This window comes from Arvicola amphibius, chromosome 2 (genome assembly GCF_903992535.2).
Source record: "Arvicola amphibius chromosome 2, mArvAmp1.2, whole genome shotgun sequence".
NCBI lineage: Eukaryota > Metazoa > Chordata > Mammalia > Rodentia > Cricetidae > Arvicola > Arvicola amphibius.
In genome coordinates this window covers 170,101,995-170,122,375 of record NC_052048.2, presented here as the reverse complement: position 1 = coordinate 170,122,375, position 20,381 = coordinate 170,101,995, and positions in this window count along the sequence as shown.

Genomic DNA, 20,381 nt, shown 5'->3' with positions numbered 1-20,381 from the left:
CTTTGAAACCGAATCAAAATAAACCTCTCTTAAAGAGTTGATGACAGATACTTTTGTCACAATGATGAAAAGTGTCATGTACCACTTAACTTTTATTTCCCCTTGATTTCATTAAAGCAATAATAAAGATAATTTTAAAGATGCATATTCATAAAAAGGTGAAGAATGGGTAAAAAGAAAATAGCAATACAATTTTGAGAAGTAAAACGAAAATAGAACTGTCACTAAAATGAAGTCTAAGCTGACTACTTGGAAAACCAAAAGCAATTATCTGCCAAAATTTCAGGAATGGATGGCAACATCCCATGGAAGTACAGAATAGCAACGTGTCTAAGTGAAAGACAGAGCACTAGTCGTGTAATCCCAAGCCTCTCAGTCCATTCCCCAACAAAGTAGGAGAGTCCGCTTGTTTAGTAAATTGTCATGTTTTCATAAACATCATCCCCAGGGATGTAAATTTAAAAAAATATATTTATTTTTTTGCTGTAGGATCACTAGAATTCCAAATAGGGGAAAGTAATGACAGCTACACTCGTGTAGCAATTACTATGCCCTGGATGTTTTCTAAGTATTTACCTATGTTGACTCATTTACATTTTGCCCTAGTTTTATCAGGTAGCCATGCAACTTTTTTCCACAGATTACTGATGCACAGAGGGAGAATCTAGAGAAGTGAGAGCCATTGTCTGTACACTGTGTGCTAAAATATACAGCATCCTCTCTAGCCACTGCACCCTCTTTTCTCACTTCAAACCTGTGAAAAGGAGATGCAGACTCGTCTCCAATGATTCTGAGATCACAATTGTAGTAAGAAAAAAGAAAGTTACTGACATTGGGGTTTTCCAACCACATAGCCCTGACAATTTAGTAAAAACCATTTTCTCCCACTATGGAAGAATCGCCAACCAGCTCTCTGCTGCCCACATGGAAATACAAATACATGAAGACTAGCAGGCATCGGAGAAAAGGTGCTTAATAAAATCTTGAGATCAGAACAGTATAAAGTAAAACAGTAAAAGAAGTATACATCTCTTTTTATTTTTAAAAGTGAACAGAATAAAGATCTGGAAGCAGTGAAGGAAACAAAGCAAACCCCAGTGCCCAAGAATTACCTACTCAAAAATCAGCAGCAGAACAGTTTTAATTTTTACTGTTTCTGTATGTATGTGTGAGCATGCATGCATGTATGCATGCATACATGTGCATAAGTGTCACAGCATGTGTATGGAGCTCAGAATACAAGTTTGGGTACTGTTTCTTCCTTTCCACCCTGGGGGCTATGAGAACTGAATCCAGTCCTCAAACTTAACAGCAAGTGCTGTCATCCACTGAGCCATCTTCTGGTTCTATTTCTGTTGATCTGCATTTTAACTGATTCTTTGAAAATCTCATAAATATTTATTGTATTTTTTATAGTATTCACCACCTATTTTATCTTATTTCACTCCCTCTGTACTCCTTCCAGAATGTGTTTTAGTCATGAAAAGAGATATTTTGAAAGTAAAGAGGCCTTTTAAAAAAATTATGTTTAGACTATGAACAATATGCTAACAACTAGATATAACTATTTTAATAAGCATATAATATATACTATTACATAATAATTGTAACAGATAAAATGCATAGAACATAAATGCTGAGTAAATCTAAGATTAGTGCTAAAATGTATAAGAAAGCTGAGCGCTGATTTGAAAAATGAAATATTTGAATGACAGACAGACTCAAAATAAAACAAGTGGCCAATAAATGAAATCATCTCTAGAAGAGTACTATATGAACTTTTCCCATTAAGAAAGCACATTTGGCTGCACAGAACACAAAAAGCAGACCCACACTGCAGATAACTTGGAAGAGAAGAGCTGAGTATTTGAAAGAAAAAAATTGTAAATGAATGAAAATCAAAATATTCTTAAGGTCTAAATGAGGAGCAGAAGGAGGGAGAACATGAGCAAGGAAGTCAGGACCGCGAGGGGTGCAACCACCCACTGAGATGGTGGGGCTGATCTAATCAGAGCTCACCAAGGCCAGCTGGACTGGGACTGAAAAAGCATAGTATAAAACTGGACTCCCTGAACATGGTGGACAATGAGGGTTGCTGAGAAGCCAAGGACAATGGCATTGGGTTTTGATCCTACTGCATGTACTGGCTTTGGGGGGGGGGTACTAGCCTGTTTGGATGCTCACCTTCCTAGGCCTGGATGGAGGGGGGAGGACCTCAGACTTCCCACAAGACAGGGAATCCTTACTGCTTTTTGGACTGGAGAGGAAGCGCGGGAGTGGGGGGAGCAGGAGGGAAATGGGAGGAGGGGAGGAGGCAGGGAGGAGGCGGAAATTTTTAATAAAAAATAAATAAATTAAAAAATATTCTTAAGTTGTATAGAATCATCACTAACATGTACAAAGTACTAAAATGTGATGCTCGAACTATTGACCGAGGGCAAGAAGAGACTAAGGATGCCCTCAGAAGAATGAATTTCAGAACACTGACTCCCCAAGCATTCTACCTCAAAAAGCCCTGCTCTGAATGCTCTACTTGACAGAACAGGGTAGAAGAAAAGAAAGGAAGCTCTTCAGATCCAGGACAGCCCACCTAGAGGAAATGAAAGATCCAGAACAAAGAGGCATTGTGAAACTGAACCAACCATATACTTGGGGAGCAAGTGGGAGCAACTTCTTTAGGAAGATAAAATGGACAGGATACAGTTGGTATCCAAATTTAAAGAGGAATATATATGCCATGGACAATGGGGTTGAATTGGTAGTAAATACAAGGAAAGAGCATAGAAAATTAAGCAAAGGGTGATGGAGGAGGGTCATCTGTCTATGTGTTACTTTCATTGGTTAATAAAGAAACTGCCTTGGCCCTTTAATAGGACAGAAAATTAGGTAGGCGGAGTCGACAGTACAGAATTGTGGGAGAAAGAAAGCAGAGTCAGGCAGATGCTTCAGGCAGACGCCATGCCTCTCCTCTCTAAGACAGATGCAGGTTAAGATCTCTCCTGGTAAGCCACACCTCATTGTGTTACACAGATTACTAAATATGGGTTAAAGCAAGATGTGAGAATTAGCCAATAAGAGGCTAAAACTAATGGGCCAGACAGTGTTTAAAAGAATACAGTTTCCGTGTAATTATTTTGGGTATAAAGCTAGCCCGGTGGCGGGATGCAGCCTGCTATTCCTTCTACAAACAGGCAGCAGAAGCAACAACAGCAGCAAAATTAATTAATTAATTAATTAATTAATTAATTAATTAATTAAAACCCCAGGAAAGTAAGCCAAATCATTGCTACATTGCTACTATACTCTGTTTGTACAGCTGTGCTGATTCAGTGAAAGGGTATTGAGTGATGGAAGGGAAAGGATATGAAGGCATTCAGAGAAGTCAGTAAATGCAGCCTGAAGGACAAACATCCTGAAAGGGCACAAAACGAAAAGAAAAGAACAACCAAATTTCATGTAAAGATTGCTTCCAAAAATTGATAGATCTGTGTTGTTTTATTGTTTTTGTTTTTCTTATAAAGCTTGATATTGGTCCATAGCATGGCTTAATGGAGGAGGGTCATCTGTCTATGTGTTACTTTCATTGGTTAATAAAGAAACTGCCTTGGCCCTTTAATAGGACAGAAAATTAGGTAGGCGGAGTCGACAGTACAGAATTGTGGGAGAAAGAAGGCAATGAGGCAGATGCCTCAGGTAAAGCCATGACTCTCCTCTCCGAGACTGACGCAGGTTAGGATCTTTCCTGGTAAGCCACCACCTCGTGGTGCTACACAGATTACTAAATATGGGTTAAAGCAAGATGTGAGAATTAGCCAATAAGAGGCTGAAACTAATGGGCCAGGCAGTGTTTAAATGAATACAGTTTCCATGTAATTATTTCAGGTAAAGCTAGCCGGGTGGTGGGAAGCAGCCCACCACTCCTATCACAACAATGGCTTGTGTGTGAACAGACTTGTTGTGCAGACCTGCCACCTGAAGTGCCTAGTGCACATAAAGATAGAAGGAGAGGATCCACTCCATAAAGTTGTTCTCTGACCTTCACACCTGTATCATGGTAGGTGCACCCCTCTCCACACACCCAATGGAGGACCTAGTTAAGACCCCAAGCAATTGTGGAGAGGGTGCCCCAACTTGCCTCGCCCTATAGTCAGATTGATGACTACCTTAAATGTCATCATGGGACCTTCATTCAGCAACTGATGGAAGCAGATGCAGAGATCCACAGCAAAGCACTGGGCCAAGCTCCCAAAGTCCCTTTGAAGAGAAGAGGAGCGAGAATATGAGCAAAGGGGTCAAGACCATGATGGGATACTCACTGAAACAGATTACCTGAGCTAATGGGAGCCCATTGACTCCAGCCTGACAGCAGGGTAACCAGCATAGGACCAAACTAGGCTCTCTAAATGTGGGTGACAGTTTTATGACTAAGGCAGACTGTAGGATCACTCACAGTGAGACCAGTATTTATCCCTACTCCTTATACTGGTTTTTTGGAATCCATTCTCTATGAAGGGATACCTTGCTTAGCCTAGATATAGTAGAGAAGGCTTTTGTTCTACCACAAAGCAATATGCTAGACTTTGGTGACTTCCCATGGCAAGCCTTACCCTCCCTGAGGAGTGGATGGGGGGTGACATATGGGGGAAGGCGGACAGAGCAGGGGGAGGGGAGGGAGTGGGAACTGGAATTTGGTATGTAAAATGAGATTTTAAAAGTTTAATAAAAATAAAAAAAAGAGAGTGTGCTGCCATAAAACAAAAATTTAAAATATGTGTATATATAATCCTGAGAAAAGTAATTTATGAAACAATAAGCAAATCTGTGATATTGAGCCAGTGGAGCAGCAGGTGTCAGAGGAGCAGCAGGTGGCAGCAGAAGTTCAAGGTGTCAGCCCACCAGTAGGAAACTATCTGATTGGTCACTCTTGGACAGACAAGACCCTGAGACCATAGACCCTAGAATGTCTTTTGCTCTGCTGTGCGTTTACATGTTTGCTGCTGTTATCTGTCTCTGGTATCAGCATGGTGTAAATGGGTCTTGGGAGATCTCTACTTCCTGTAATGTTGTGTGGTGTATCTCATGGAAACATCCCATTCTACTGGGCATTTTTACCTGTGACTTATTATGAAGATGATTCTTCCTTAAACTGTACTGTCTGCTAATAATAATGCTAGCTTATACAGAGTTTTGATGAATAAAAGTAAATACAAGGAAATGCTACACAGCTAGAGCCTACGAATTTCAATTAAAAAGTTGCATGGATCACAGCTCAAGTTAATGGTTAAGAGAAACAACTGAGTTCCCAGAGCCAGGCTGACTCAAATTCTTTTAACCTCAACACTTAAAGATGCAGTCACAGGTTTCAGTGCGCATCATTAGCTGAACCAAGGCCTTTAAAATGACTTCAGGTTAGATCAGATGTTTTGATAATAGCCTTAAGATGAAAACCCCAGAAAACAATCCAAAGTTCACAAGGACACACAGCTGAGGTCAAAAATACAACGCAGCCGCCGGGCGGTGGTGGCGCACGCCTTTAATCCCAGCACTCGGGAGGCAGAGGCAGGCGGATCTCTGTGAGTTCGAGACCAGCCTGGTCTACAAGAGCTAGTTCCAGGACAGGCTCCAAAGCCACAGAGAAACCTTGTCTCGAAAAACCAAAAAAAAAAAAAAAAAAAAAAAAAAATACAACGCAGCCCAGCAGTTGCTAGCTGACCTACTTTCCTTGCTAGGACTGGTTGATGATCAAAGGAGAGGATTAATTCCTGTGCCCGTTTCTGACCTCGGTCTCCTGATATAAAAAATCTATTCAAGAGTGGATATTGATCCTAAAGATCTAAAGTACAGGTGACTGATTGTTGGGGTTCTTTTTAATGAATAAAAGTTTATGTTCGTGATTCCTTTGAGATTCCTTATAAGATTAACTTTCAAAATACATAGTAAAATGATTGATTCTTTCTCTGTAACCCCAATATGCAGCCTGTCAACAGAGATGACTGTGAAAAAAAGCTTTCCTGTTTGCTCATGCTCTGTTCATCTGTAAAAACCTGTACTTAGATGCAAATGTATACGGGTTATTGGGGTGACTGTGTTTAATCATGAAAGAAAGATGATAAATATGTTTTCTCCTGTACTCTGTGGGAATTTAGCAGAGTCACTTTATGGGGTGGACATTAGAATGAGCAGCTGTGTTTTTTAGAACGACCTTGACCTTGAAGAATCCTTGTACAAAACAGTGGCTGTTTTCCTGAGGTCTTGTGGTCATCCCATGACTTTGATCACGAGATGCCTCTGGCACACCTGAGACCCTTGCGTTACTGTGTATTGCACACAATGCACAATGAAGGACGACAGTCATGGATGGAGGCATGTGATGGTCTCCTTCAGTGAGACATGTAAATCAAGGTTAGGGACCTTGTATGAGGAAACACTTTGTGTAACAATCAATAGATATGTCTTGGTATGGTTTGGGGTACCATCCAAAGAGCCTGGATCTTCCTGCTGTCACACAGGCCTTAAAATTTCATCTCGGAGTACCTTTTTATTAAACTGACAATGAAAGAACACAGAACATGAATGAGTCGAGAATAAAGGAAACCATCAAGAGAGAGAGCGTGAGTGTCATTCTCCCAACCCCCTCAGATAGAAAATTCTAGTGTGTGCCCAAGCTGTGGATTTCCCTTTGATCCCTGTGCTGCTGGAGACTGGCCCTCTAGGCAAGGATACTCTTGTACTCACATGTCATTTGCCTGCTATTTGACAGAGCCTGTTCTTTCTAGTAAGCAAAAAAGCCAATTAATTGTCCTTCCTTATTATTCTTAGCTACTTCAAAGGAATCACTGAATTTTATAAATGTCAAGCACAATGCTTTCTAGTCCAAGGAATTATGGTTAATTTCCAAATATTTATATATGCTTGAGAAAAATGTAGGTGACAGATGTTAACCATACACCAAGCCGTGTGAGAGACGAGAAGGTAAGTTTTGCTTTCTGCCTCCACAGCTGCTCAAGGTCGAACATAACTTCATAGCTACACAAAGCAGTGATGTGCTAACACCCAGACTCCAGCTCTTCACCCTCTTTTATTTCAGGAGTTTTCTTGGAAGGAGTCGGGTATGGTGGGAGGGAAAAGAAACAATGAATGCAGCACACTTAGAAATCCAGGAAGAATCTGGTGAAGGCCCACTCTTCACTATCTATCTTGTGAAATATTTTTTTGCAACAAGAGAAAGTGTTACATGAATTCAGAATGTTCCATACATGGGAGTCACAAGGACATGTCACATAGCCAATCAATTTATGTGCAATAGGTGATAACCTCAAACAAAGGAAAGTAGAGATGACGACCAGAATCCTTACAACAAAATCACTGTGATATCAGATCTGTGGCTATCTTATTAAGTGAACCAAAAATAAGGATAAGATTAAAGACTGGTTGAACTCTGGCTTTGTGAGAAGAAGCCATTATAGGATACAAGAAAATTTTTTAGGAAGTTGATTTTGTCCTAAACCAAGAAAAAAAAAAGTAACTTTTTTCTTTACATATCTGACACAGATTCGGTTGACAAAATGACAATCAAATCACACATCCTGAGTAAACATTACACACATTTGCTGAAGACGGAATAATACTTAGACTATTAAGTCAAGAGTATAGTCTTCTAGGAAATGAAAGAAGTATCAAAAAATATCACTGCAAAAAAATATAAAAAAATATCACTGCAGAGGTGATGTACCACCCAGTGTTGGGAGTACTCGCCTAGCTCATGCAAGGCGCTAAGTTCAATTTCCAGAACTAAAAAAGAAAAAAAAGATTGAAATACATAACTTTTCACTTAACATATTCAATACTAGGGATCTTTCCTCAAATTCCATATTTCTAAAAATTTACACATATATGGATGGTTACTACACTATTATAGATGAGATCAGCAAAGGAACCATCTAGAACATTAATTTTAAAATGGTTCAAATGACTTATGGAATAGACACACAGCTAACACACGAACCACACACATATAACAATATATCTAGGACTTTTTATGAATTCAATTCAAAAATATCCATCCACCATTTCTTTTCAGGATAATCATTGAGGAGTACATTCACAAAGTTTTATTGTATATTCCATGTCAGCCTTGAACTCATGATAACCCTGCCTCAGCCTCCCAGGTGTGGGTATGATAGACATGTACCACCCTATCCATTTATGTTTTTAAGAGATAAATCTGTTAAGCTCACAAGAGAAAATGAAATGTGGTGTTCAAGAATCCTACCCCTTGTTGGCAGGGACATCCACTAGAAGAGTTACATGGAAAGATCAAGACTAGGAAGCACCATATGCAGCAGTGAATGACATGGACTTTGAAGCCAAACCAAGCTTTAGATCATGGCATGAACACTTAACTGCCTTCTTTCCAATGTCTGCATCTTTGAAATATTGTATTCGTGTGAGTACTGCTTTGAATAAACTCGGGACACAATTATCCCTACACCAATTAGCAAGCATTAAACAGATGTTCATTGATATTTTTAGGAGAGCATTAGTTTTCATCCTGTAATTGATGTTCTATTTAGCGCTTGTGAAATGCATCAATGTTGCATTCTTTTATAATCTAAAAAAAAAAAAGACTGAATGTATTGATGTTGCTGTTACTGTTGAATGGGGATGAAGCTGCATGAAAAAGTCAGAGTGTTCAGTTCCAAGACCTCCTGTCCCTTCATGAGTACATGACCGCAGTATACAGAATAAATAATTACCCTTCTACTGTCTCAAGGGCAGGAAATTACTGCTCTTTGCCCTAAATGAGTCCCTCTGTGCTGTGTACCCAGCGGGTGTGCACGGAATGTTTGCTGATAATGGTAATGGTGAGGACGCTGATGGCTGTGACACGCTGCAAGGTTTAATTTAAAAGCCATTGGGGAAACATAACAAAACATGATGCTTCAGAATTTCATCTGCCTGGGAAACAGATCCCGTTAGACTGTTAATAAATAAAGTAACTCAGAACACATTGTACTATCAATTGCTTTGGGGCCGTTCTGAGTTTCACTCATTAGCATGGCCTAATTATTGCTTCAGATGTACCAGAGGGCAAAACAAGGTCCATTTCTATTATTTTAGTCTGAAAAGTCTGCCTCCTGTAAGCACTTTTTAAATTAAATGCCTAAAATGACTGCTATCAAGTAAATGCTACTTAACCACTACAGCAAGGTCTGAAATGTACTGTTTTCTTTTCCCTAGGTGACCGTTCTACTTTGTTTCCATAATGACACCCCTTTTCTCTCTATTTCAGTGGTTCCGGCACAAACAGAGTGACTTTGCTGAAAGGTGGTCGTACCTCTCTAGTCTAGTTCCATCCCAAATATAAGGATGGGACTTTGCTTATTGGTAGGTTATATTGCTTGTCTTCCACGGTCACCGAAGAATCATCTAGACACTCTCGGAAGAACACCTGTCCCTCCCATCAGTAAAGTGCAAAACTGGTCTCCAATGATGAAGCCTTAGTTCCTTGAATCTGGTCTGTGGTGTCTTTGTGGTAGGCAGAGACACCACATGGAAAAGGCATTGCAGGAAAAAGAGCTGATGTCTTGAAAGGAAGATCTACCCACTCCCATCCCCCGAATTGTTGTATCTGAGACTCCACAGTCAGTCTGAAAAGGGAATTATAATGAACAGAATGATGGACTTGTAACAGGACATCCAGTCTGTAAAGATGGAGGCAGAAAACTCAAGAAAGGATCAGAAGGTGAAGAGGTCCTTTCCTCCGCTGAGGCTTTAGCCTCAGTGTGGAGCTGTGTGTGTTTACTGAGTGACAGTGGCTTGCTGACATGTTCCCAGCATGGGTTTGGCTGCTGGGAGGCTAGGGAAGCTTATTAAGACGCTGTTCACTGGAGCATCAATAAGACTCAGTGGGAAGACAGCAGAGGAGCCAGATAAGACAAACTTCCCCCTCCTAGGAAGTCACTCATGAAGGTGCTGGAGAGTTGCAAGGAAGTCACTTCCAGAACATCCATGAAAAGCTAAGTGCTGAAGTGCAGTCCTGACTTCCTGTGAAGCGGCCAGCTGGGGTATTAATAAGCGTCATGGGGATCTGAGGAAGGGTGAGTGCCATTCACAGCCAGTTTTACACAGGATGATGTGGAAGGAAAAAATATTCCTATAAACACACAGGAAAGGAAGAAGACATCTCCCCAGTGTCCTCTGTTTACACTAATGGCATGCTTATTGGCAGAAGTCAATCACGTATCACATTTGCTATTATGTCAAGTCTTGGTCTTCAGTACTACAAAGCAGGAAAAAGACTGATTTAGGGTTCAAAACCAATAACTTGACAACTGGCACGTGGCCTACCTGCCGCATCTCCTCTTATACCTCCACACTCACAGCCCTGTGAAAACTCAGGTGTGATCCCACCAACTCACCTGCTGCATCTCATTACCCCACACTCACAGCTCTAGGAGAACCCAGGTGTGACCTCACCACCTCACCTGCAGCATATCGTCCCCCCACACTCACAGCCCATGGAGAACCCAAGTGTGATCCCACCAACTCACCTGCTGCATCTCAGCTCATCAGCTCATCCCTTCCACACTCCCAGCCCTAGGAGAACCCAGGTGCGATCCCACCAACTCACCTGCTGCATCTCACCTTAGCAGTGTTAATCTGACTGCCCAGCATCTCTTGTAAACTTCCTGTTCATTTGAAGAGAATATTTCTCACCACTATCCTGTGGTCAGTAAAAGAATAATTATTTCTCTACCAGACTCTCCACAAAACATAGACATTTTAAAAGGTTGGAGAAAAAGAGGAGAATTTAAGAATCTCTGCCTTTCAGAGGTCTCTGCTTTATGCTGTCTGTTTCTGGGCCAGTTCTTTGTGCGTATGCATTTAGTTCCAAAGCAATCTCCAATGTCAAGTTATACTCATTTAATACCATGCACACTTTTGATTCTTTAAGACAGATAATGTAGCACACCGATGAAACCTAGAAATCATCCTGACTACTTGACTACGGGTGTAAAGAACACTGTGGGAGTTAGCAAATGCAGTCACAAATCGTGACCACACATATTAACTTAGCCACTTTTAGCTTTTGTTGTGAGCTACAGAAAAAGGTAGAATTGTCTTCACTCTTTGGGTGTAACAAAATGTTTCTTAGAAATGTTTAGGAAACATTTCCATTCCCAATGAGTCATGTTTCTTCTCTATATATCTGAATTTCTGTATTTCCAGACAAAGTCCCACAAGGACAGTTTTTTGGGAGAAGAGGACCTCTGAACTATAATTTCAAAACTCATGTATTTGGAGTAGTAACATCTACAACTTTTATGCTACCATAAATATTTTAAAGGCTAAGTTATGAAATCATGCCCCTAAAGGTACAATAAGTTGCTGATTTTATAGAGGTCCGGTAAGTGTTTAGTGTTTTCTGAGCCTAAATTGAATTTCAGAAAAGGGGCAAAATTAAGCTTAGGTTTAAATAGCAAGCTAGAACAGGCAGAGTTTTCTTACTAATATAAGAACAAGAACAAGTTCTTTTTATTAATAATAAGAACTACTCTCATTTAAAACAGAACAAGGCCATAAAACCAGGCATACTGCATGCAGACTCTGTGCTTTCTCTCTGTTTCCCCAGACCCAACGCCCAGTCTCATCCATAGCCCTATAACAACACCAGCTACAGCCTTTCCTCGCTCCCATATTATCTATAGATTCCACAGACCATCCTCTCATATCCTCCCTTCCCCCACTCCTCCCATTATCCAGTTCCCAACTCCAGGAGACACTCTATGCTAAGCCACAGAACACTACTGCCAGAAAACCAAGAGTCCATGACCAGTTCTTTTTAGCTCAGAATTCTGCTGAGCTTTCATAGAACACTTAATACCAATACTCATCAATTATTTTACAAAATAAAAACAGAAGAAACATTGCCCAATTCATTTCATGAGGTCCCAGTTACCCTGATACATAAACCACATAAAGATTCAACAAAGAAAGAGAATTATAGACCAACTTCCATTATGAACATAGATGCAAATATTCTAAGTAAAATATTCACAGACCAAATACAGGAACATATAAAAATGATCATTCATCATAATCAAGTAGGCTGTATCTCAGAGATGCAGGGATGGCTCAGTATATGAAAATCAGTCACTGTAAAACACCATTTAGACAAGCTGAAAGAAGAAAAAAACACTTTAGATGTAGAAAAGGCCTTTTACAAAATTCAACACTCTTTGATAAAAGTCCTAGAGAGATTGGGGATACAAAGGGCATACCTAAGCATAATAAAGGCAATTTACAGCAAGCCTATAGATAATAACCTCAAAATAACAGGAGAGAAACTCAAAGCAACTCCACTAAAATCAGAAACAAAAAATGTTCTTCACTTTCTATATATCTATTCAAAATATTGCTTGACCTTTTATCTCAAGCAACTAGACAATTGAAAGTGATCAAGGGGATTTAAAATGGAAACAAAAAAGTCAAAGTATTGTTATTTAATACATAAGTGACCCTAAAAATTCCAGCAGAGAACTTCTATAGCTCATAGACACGTTCAACAAAGTAGCTGGATAAAAGATTAACTGGAAAAAAATAAGTAGACTTTCTATATGTAAATGACAAATGGACAGAAAAAAATCAAGGAAATACATCTTTCACAATAGCCCCTAATAATATAAAATATCTTGGGGTAACTCTAATCAAGCAAGTGAAAGATCTGCAGGATAAAACCTCCAGTCTTTGAAGAAAGAAATCGAGGAAGATGGAAAGATCCCCCGTGCTCATGAATTGGTAGAATTAACATAGTAAAAATAGCTATCTTATCAATAGTAATCTAAAGATTCACTTCAATCCCCATGAAAATCTGAACACAACTCTTATAAACCTTCAAAAGGACAATTCTGAATTTCATATGGAAAACCAAAATATGCAGAATAGCTAAAACAATCATTAACAATTAAAGAACTGTTGGATGCTCCCATTATTCAATATTTTAAATTGTACTACAGAACTATAGTAATAAAAACCATGTGGTGCTGGCATAAAATAGGCATATTGATCAATAGACTCGAATCTAAGACCTAAACATAAATTAGACACATATGAACACCTGATATTTTTATTAAAAAGGCAAAAATACACAATAGAGAAAATACAGCATCTTTATCAAATAGTGTTGGCCTAACTGTGTGTCAGCATGTAGGATGCAAATAGACCCATATCTATCACCCAGTACAAAACTCAAGTCCAAGTGGATCAGGCCTCAATGTAAAACCAGATATACTGAACCTGGTGGAAGAGAAAGTGGTACTATCCTTGAACTCAGTGGTAAAGGAGATGACTTTTTGACAAGAGCTCAAATAACACAGGAAAGATCAAAAGTTAATAAATGAGACATGAAACTGAAAAGCTTCTCTAAGCAAAGGACACTGTCAATCAGACAAAATGGCAGCCTAGAAAATGGGAAAAGCTTCTTACCAACTCTATTCTGACAGTGAATTAATATCCAAAATATATAAAGAACTCAAGAAATTTGATATCAAAATGTAAACAGACATTTCCTGTCCTAACCACCTATTCTCAAATTCCTGACTACCACTTCCCAAATAAATAATTCAGAGGTTAATATAAATTATAAATACTCAGTCAATAGCTAAGGCTTATTATTAACTAGCTCTTACAACTTAACCCATTTCTATTACTCTATGTGCTGCCCAGAGGCTCCTGACTTTTTACCTCTATCCTATTTTATGTGCAGGACTCCTTCTAGGTCTAGCTGGCAACTCCCCTGACTCCAGTGGTAGACTAGGAAGCATTCAATTAAGTTGTTGGCCAAGGGGGGCCCATGGAAATTCCCAAGTAACCCAAGCTGTAGGTAATACTAAGACAAGAGGCTGCTCCCTGAAACCTCATGTTGAGACCCATTGCCAGGGACAGCACCCACATAATTCATTGAACACAGAGAACTTGAGTTGGTTTCTACATGAAGCCTTCACCCCTATATTCTGTCTCTTTGGTGTGGTAGCCTGCAGGTTACTAAAAGAGAAAAGTGGGCACCAGCCCAGCCACAAATCCTTTATTCCACAATATGTCCTGCCTAAAAAATATGCTAGAACAATTGTAGCAAAGAATATGTGGGAATAGCCAACCAGTATCTGATTTGACTTAATGGCCACTCCACAAGAAGGAATCCATACTGACACTGCTTGAGTAACCAACCACCAGAAATTAGATAGTCCAGAAATCTAAGGTAAAACCAAATACTACTGGTATTAAAAAATTAATTAAATAACTCCTAATGATATTTTGATATATTCATAGATCAGTGCCTTATCTTGCCATCATCAGAGAGGCTTCCTGCAGCAGCAGGTGGGGAACAGATCCAGAGACCCATAACCAGACAACATATATAGAGAGAATCTAAATTGGAGGACTCCATCAAATCCCTCCCTTCAGAGCTCAGGGAATCCCATGGAACAGGAGGCAGAAAGAATATAAGTATCCTAAGGGGATAAAGGACACAAGAAGAGCAATGTCCTCTGAATCAACTAAGCAAGACACATTTAAGCTCACAGAGAAAGAAGCAGCAAGTACAGGGTCTACATGGGTCTGCGCCAGATCCTTTCTGTTTATATTATAGGTTTTACCTTATTTTTTTTCATGGAATTCCTGGCTATGAGAGTGAGTCTCTGACTCCTGAGCCTGCTCTTGGAATTATTTTTCTCTTGTTAGGTTGCCATGTCCAACTTTCATATGATTTTATATTTCATTTTGTCATGTTTGGTTGTTATCTCTTAAAAGCCTATTTTCTAGTGAAAGACCAGAAGGAAGTGGATTCAGTGGGGAGAAAGGGTAAGGGAAACTGGGAGGAGTCGATGGAGGAGAAACTATAATCAGGATATATTGTATGATAAAAGAATCTGTTTTTCAATAAAAGGGAAAAAGACAAATCAAAATGTATAGACAAAGTGGGAGGCCTTTACCCTGGAAGGCCCTAATTCCAGTTCCCCATATGTCACATTAGGGTCAGACAGACTATGAACACAGATAATATTGTAGATGCTTGATGTCAAGGACTTATTTAGAAATTGAATTCCTGGAAGAAGAAATAGCAAAAAACTTAAAGATAATTCTAGAGAAATAAGGTTTTCATTGAAAAAAATGGGAACTAAGATCAAGCTTTCATGGAGCCGAAGTTGGTCTTCTACTTGTGATGTAGCTAAGGATGCTGAACTGTTTATCCTCCTTCCTCTGTTTTCTGAGTTTGGGGAATACAAGTAGGTGTTACAATGACCAGCTACCCTGAAGAATTTGAAACACCTTTAGATAACATCAATTTTGTGTTGTGGCATTTGTCTAGTTCCACAAAGGATAAATTGAAGGCTGAAGGATGAAATAACTTTGAGGAGACTTTTTAGTAATGTGTATGAAAGGTTGTGGTCCTAAAAATGCAAAGTAGATGTGAGGATGGATCTGTACAACTTAATAAATATTTAGAAAACTGATTTGAATAGAGCCTTATTATCAAGATCCAGGAAAAGAAAAGAAGCAAGTAACATGGCCAGTTTGGGGGATTTCATTCTTTTTTATTGTTTTTATTGAGCCATACATTTTTCTCTGCCCCCTCCCTTCCTTCTCCTATCCTTCTACCCTTTCCCATAGCCCCCATCTTCCCAGTTTACTCAGGAGATCTTGTATTTTTCTCCTTCCTGTGTAGATCCATGTGTGTCTTTCTTAGGGTCCTCTTTGTTGTCTAGGTTATCTGGGGTTGTGGACTGTAGGTTATTTTTTTCTTTGTTTTATATCTAGAAGCCACTTATGAATGAGTACATATCATATTTGTCTTTCTGGGTCTTGGTTATCTTACTTAGGATGATTTTTTTTTTCTAGAACCATTCTACAAATTTCAAGATGTCATTATTTTTTCCCACTGTGTAAATGTACCACATCTTCTTTATCCATTCTTTGATTGAAGGGCAGTTAGGTTGTTTCCAGGTTCTAGCTATGACAAATAATGCTGCTATGAACATAGCTGAGTACACTTTCTTGTAGGATTGAGGATCCTTTGGGTATATACCCAACAACGGTATTGCTGGGTCTTACTGTAGATTGTTTCCTAATTTTCTGAGAAATCACCATATGATGTCCAAAGCAGCTATACAATTTTGTACTCCCACCAGCAATGGAGGAGTATTCCCCTTACCCCACATCCTCTCCAGCATAAACTGTCATCAGTATTATTGATCTTAGCCATTCTATCTATAAGATGGAATCTCAGAGTTGCTTTGATTTGCATTTCTCTGATGGCTAAAGATGTTGAGCATTTCCTTAAGTATCTTTCAGCCATTTGAGATTGCTCTGCTGAGAGTTCTCTGTTTATGTCTGTACTCCATTTTTCATTATTTTATTTATTATTACTATTTTATTATATTGATGTCAAATTTCTTGAGTTCTTTGTGTATTTTGGAGATCAGTCCTCTGTCCATGGTTGGGGTGGTGAAGATCTTTTCCCATTCTGTAGGCTGCTGTTTTCTCTTGTTGACTGTCTTTGCTTTACAGAAGTTTCTCAGTTTCAGGAGATCCCATTTATTAATTGTTTTCTCAGTGTCTGTGCTACTGGGGTTATAGTTAGGAAGTGTTCTCCTGTGCCAAGGTGTTCTGGTATACTTCCCATTTTCTCTTCTATGATGTTAGTGTACTTGGTTTTATATTGAGGTCTTTGATCTATCTGGACTTGAGTTTTGTGCATGGCGATAGATTTGTTGGAGATGCTTTCTTTTTTCCATTTTATATTTTTAGCTTTTTTGTCAAAAGAACAAGGGATGAAGAGGATGAAGGAGAAGAGAAGCTTGATGCAAAACCGAAAGCCATGCTGAAGAAGATCATGGCACAGACAGTCAAGACGAGGAAGATAGAAACCACACAGCAGAGGAGGATGAAATTCTGAACAGATCACCAAGAAACAGAAAGTCATGAAGCATGTAACAATTGTAAGAACTTGATCTGTGATTTCTTCTCCTCCTCTCCCCCTGTTTTATATTCCTCTCTAGGGCTGGAATTAAAGGTGTACACCGCCTGGTTTCCATGGCAAACTAATATGGCTACTGAGATTAAAGGTGTGTGTTACCACTGCCTGGTCTGTAAGGCTGACCAGTGGGGTTGTTTTACTCTCTGATCTTAAAGCAAACTTTATTTATTAAAATACAAATTAAATATCACTACAATTGAGCATCCAAGTGACGGAGGATATATATAAGGAACACTCAATATCAAGAGGGAGGCTTTGAATCCTTGGAATTCAGGAAATTGTGCTCTTCCCATCTGATGTGACAGTCTCATAAGTGTGCTGCAGTAATGTCAGTTAAAGCTAGAGGAGTTATGTAACTTTGGTTTAGGAACTGCTATGTGCTGATATTTAGTGTGATAAAACATCATGATGACAAGCAACTTACAGATGATTTATTTTGCCTATAGAGAAACTAGGTTTTTTTTTTATCCTTTCCACTAGATTGTAGTGCCCTGAAACTAGGAAAATGGGCGATGTCACTAGGGACACTGGTGAGACACAGTAGTCATTTTTATGACTGTCATTTAAAGATTCTAAAAAACATTGTGATAATGGCAATTTGAATACATATTTTTTTTAAAGTTCTTTTAAGGAATATCTTGAAAATGACAAACCAACAAAACACATGATCCCTGGATTCACCAAAGTCCCATAGCGAGCTATACTTCAACCAAGCTGAATAGCAAAGAAATATTTTGAAATAACCCCCTTGAGAGACCTACCCCAAAAATGTAGACTAACAAAGTCTTCTGACCCAAGACAAGAGCCAGTTAGAGAAAGTCACCAGTGTGAAGGATGTTTAGTAGCTGTGCTAACCTACTTCTCAGTATAGCTGACTCCTACTGGCTAATGTAGCCTCAGTGAGACTATTAAAGACAGAGAAGTTGAGTCTGCAGGGACTTACAGTTTCATCCTTCCTAAATGTCAGTTTATGAAAATACACTTGTCATAGCAAATTTTAGCTTAAAGGGAATAAAGAAGCTGGTAATAAATGCAAAGAAGTTCTAAGAGCATACACAAAAAGATCTCATGGTATAGCAGAGACTTCAATAATTTCCACAAAAAAGACATTCACGATACTTCATAAACTCTATAACTATCTGGTTAGAATACTGGGGAACATTGTTGATCAAAAAACTGAAAGAAAAAACTTAGAGAAGATTAAAAAAAACTGCTCTTGTGACTCAGAAATGCATAGTCTGTAAAAGATTATCTGATATATATATAATATATCATATATATATATGTATATATATATCATATATATATGAAAAAAGATACTGTAAGGATCTCTAAGTTCCAATTACCATGGAGTCAACCAACCCTAAACCAAAAATATTCGTTAAAAAATATGCCTGCACTGAGCATGTAAAGAATTTTCTTCTTGTCCTTACTCCCTTAGCAATGCATTATAACAAAATTCAACACAGACATTATTTATATATAGTATACAGAAGGATATACATAGGCTATATGCAAATAATATGTTACTTTATATAAGAGACTGAGTATTTATAGGGTTTCTATCTGTAGGGGACCTAGAATAAAGCCCCCATGGATCTCAAGGGATGGTTATGTTTAGTTGATTTTAATAAACATACATATAGTACTTTACATGTCTATAAATGTTATTTCTTTAAATATACATAGAACAACTAGTTGTCAGAAAACTCTACGAACATGTCCAAAAATTGAGATCTTATGATCATTTCATAGGTAGGTGATGCCTTGATCATTAAGAAGGGTCAGTGTTTCGGTTTCATCTTAAGAGAGAAAATTTAGATGCTATGGCAACATTTTCACTGACCTAATTTTGATTCTGTACTGAACTGGGGGTGGTAGAAAGTACATGTGGAAAACAGAATTCAGGAAGAAAGACTATTCATTTCTGATTCTGCTTTTGTTTTTAATATCACTTCTGCATCACCATTTTTATTTTACTTGAAGAGTTAACTCCAAGGATTAGAAACTTGTATTCCTTTACTAACAGCCAATAGAATATGCCTAAATCACACACATATATGTGCTTGTTAAGAGAAAGAAATCGGATTGAAGAATAAATATCATTCACTTTCTCTTGTTGTGGGGTATTCACCAGAAAAGACTGCTCAGACATGGGTTTAAACCAATAGAAAGTATTTATCAGCCCGTCAGCAACTATTCTGGGTGTTCAGGATCCCAGTGATCTCAGTCCTTATCAAGGTGAGGTTTCTTTCTTTCTTTCTTTCTTTCTTTCTTTCTTTCTTTCTTTCTTTCTTTCTTTCTTTCTATCTTTCTTGCTTGCTTGCTTGCTTTCTTCCTTCCATCCTTCCTTCTCCTTCTCCTTCTCCTTCTCCTTCTCCTTCTGCTTCTGCTTCTGCTTCTGCTTCTGCTTCTGCTTCTGCTGCTTCTTCTGCTTCTGCTTCTTCTGCTTCTGCTTCTGCTTCTTCTGCTTCTTCTGCTTCTTCTGCTTCTTCTTCTTCTTCTTCTTCTGCTTCTGCTGCTTCTTCTGCTTCTGCTTCTTCTGCTTCTGCTTCTGCTTCTTCTGCTTCTTCTGCTTCTTCTGCTTCTTCTTCTTCTTCTTCTTCTTCTTCTTCTTCTTCTTCTTCTTCTTCTTCTTCATTAAATTTTTTTCATTTATTTTACATTCCAATCACCGTTTCTTCTCCCTTCTCCCTTCTGTCTTTCTGTTCCCCCCACTGCTCCCATCTATCCTCCACCCATTCACTCCTCCTCCATTCAGAGAGGGGCAAGCCTCCTATGGGAGTCAACAAAGCAAGTCATATCTAGAGACAGGACCAAGCTCCTCCCACTGCATCAAAGTTATGTGAGGCATCCCTGCATGGGGAGTAGTTTCCAAAAAGATAACCATGTGCCAGTTCCTGATCCCATTGCTAATCAGGTCCTGATCCCACTGCTAGGGGCCCCACAAACAGACCAAACTACACAATTGTCATTCACATGCAAAGAGCCTAGGTCACTCCCATGCAGGCTCCATAGCTGTGGGTCCAGAGTCTGCGAGCTCCCATTAGCTCAGGTCTGCTGTCTCTGTGGGTTACCTTGTCATGATCTTGACACCACAACCATCACCACCCACCCCAGCTAATACAGTGCCTCCTCAATCTCATTAGCTGGACTCTTGGAGCTCATCCCAGTGCTTGGCTGTGGATCTCTGCATCTGCTTACCTTGGATACTGGATGAAGGCTTTCTGTTGACAATTAGGGTAGTTACCAGTCTGATTTACAGGAGAAGGCCAATTCAGGCACCCTTTCCAATGTTGCTAGGTGTCTTAGCTAGGGTGAGGGTTTAAGCACAAAAAAAAAA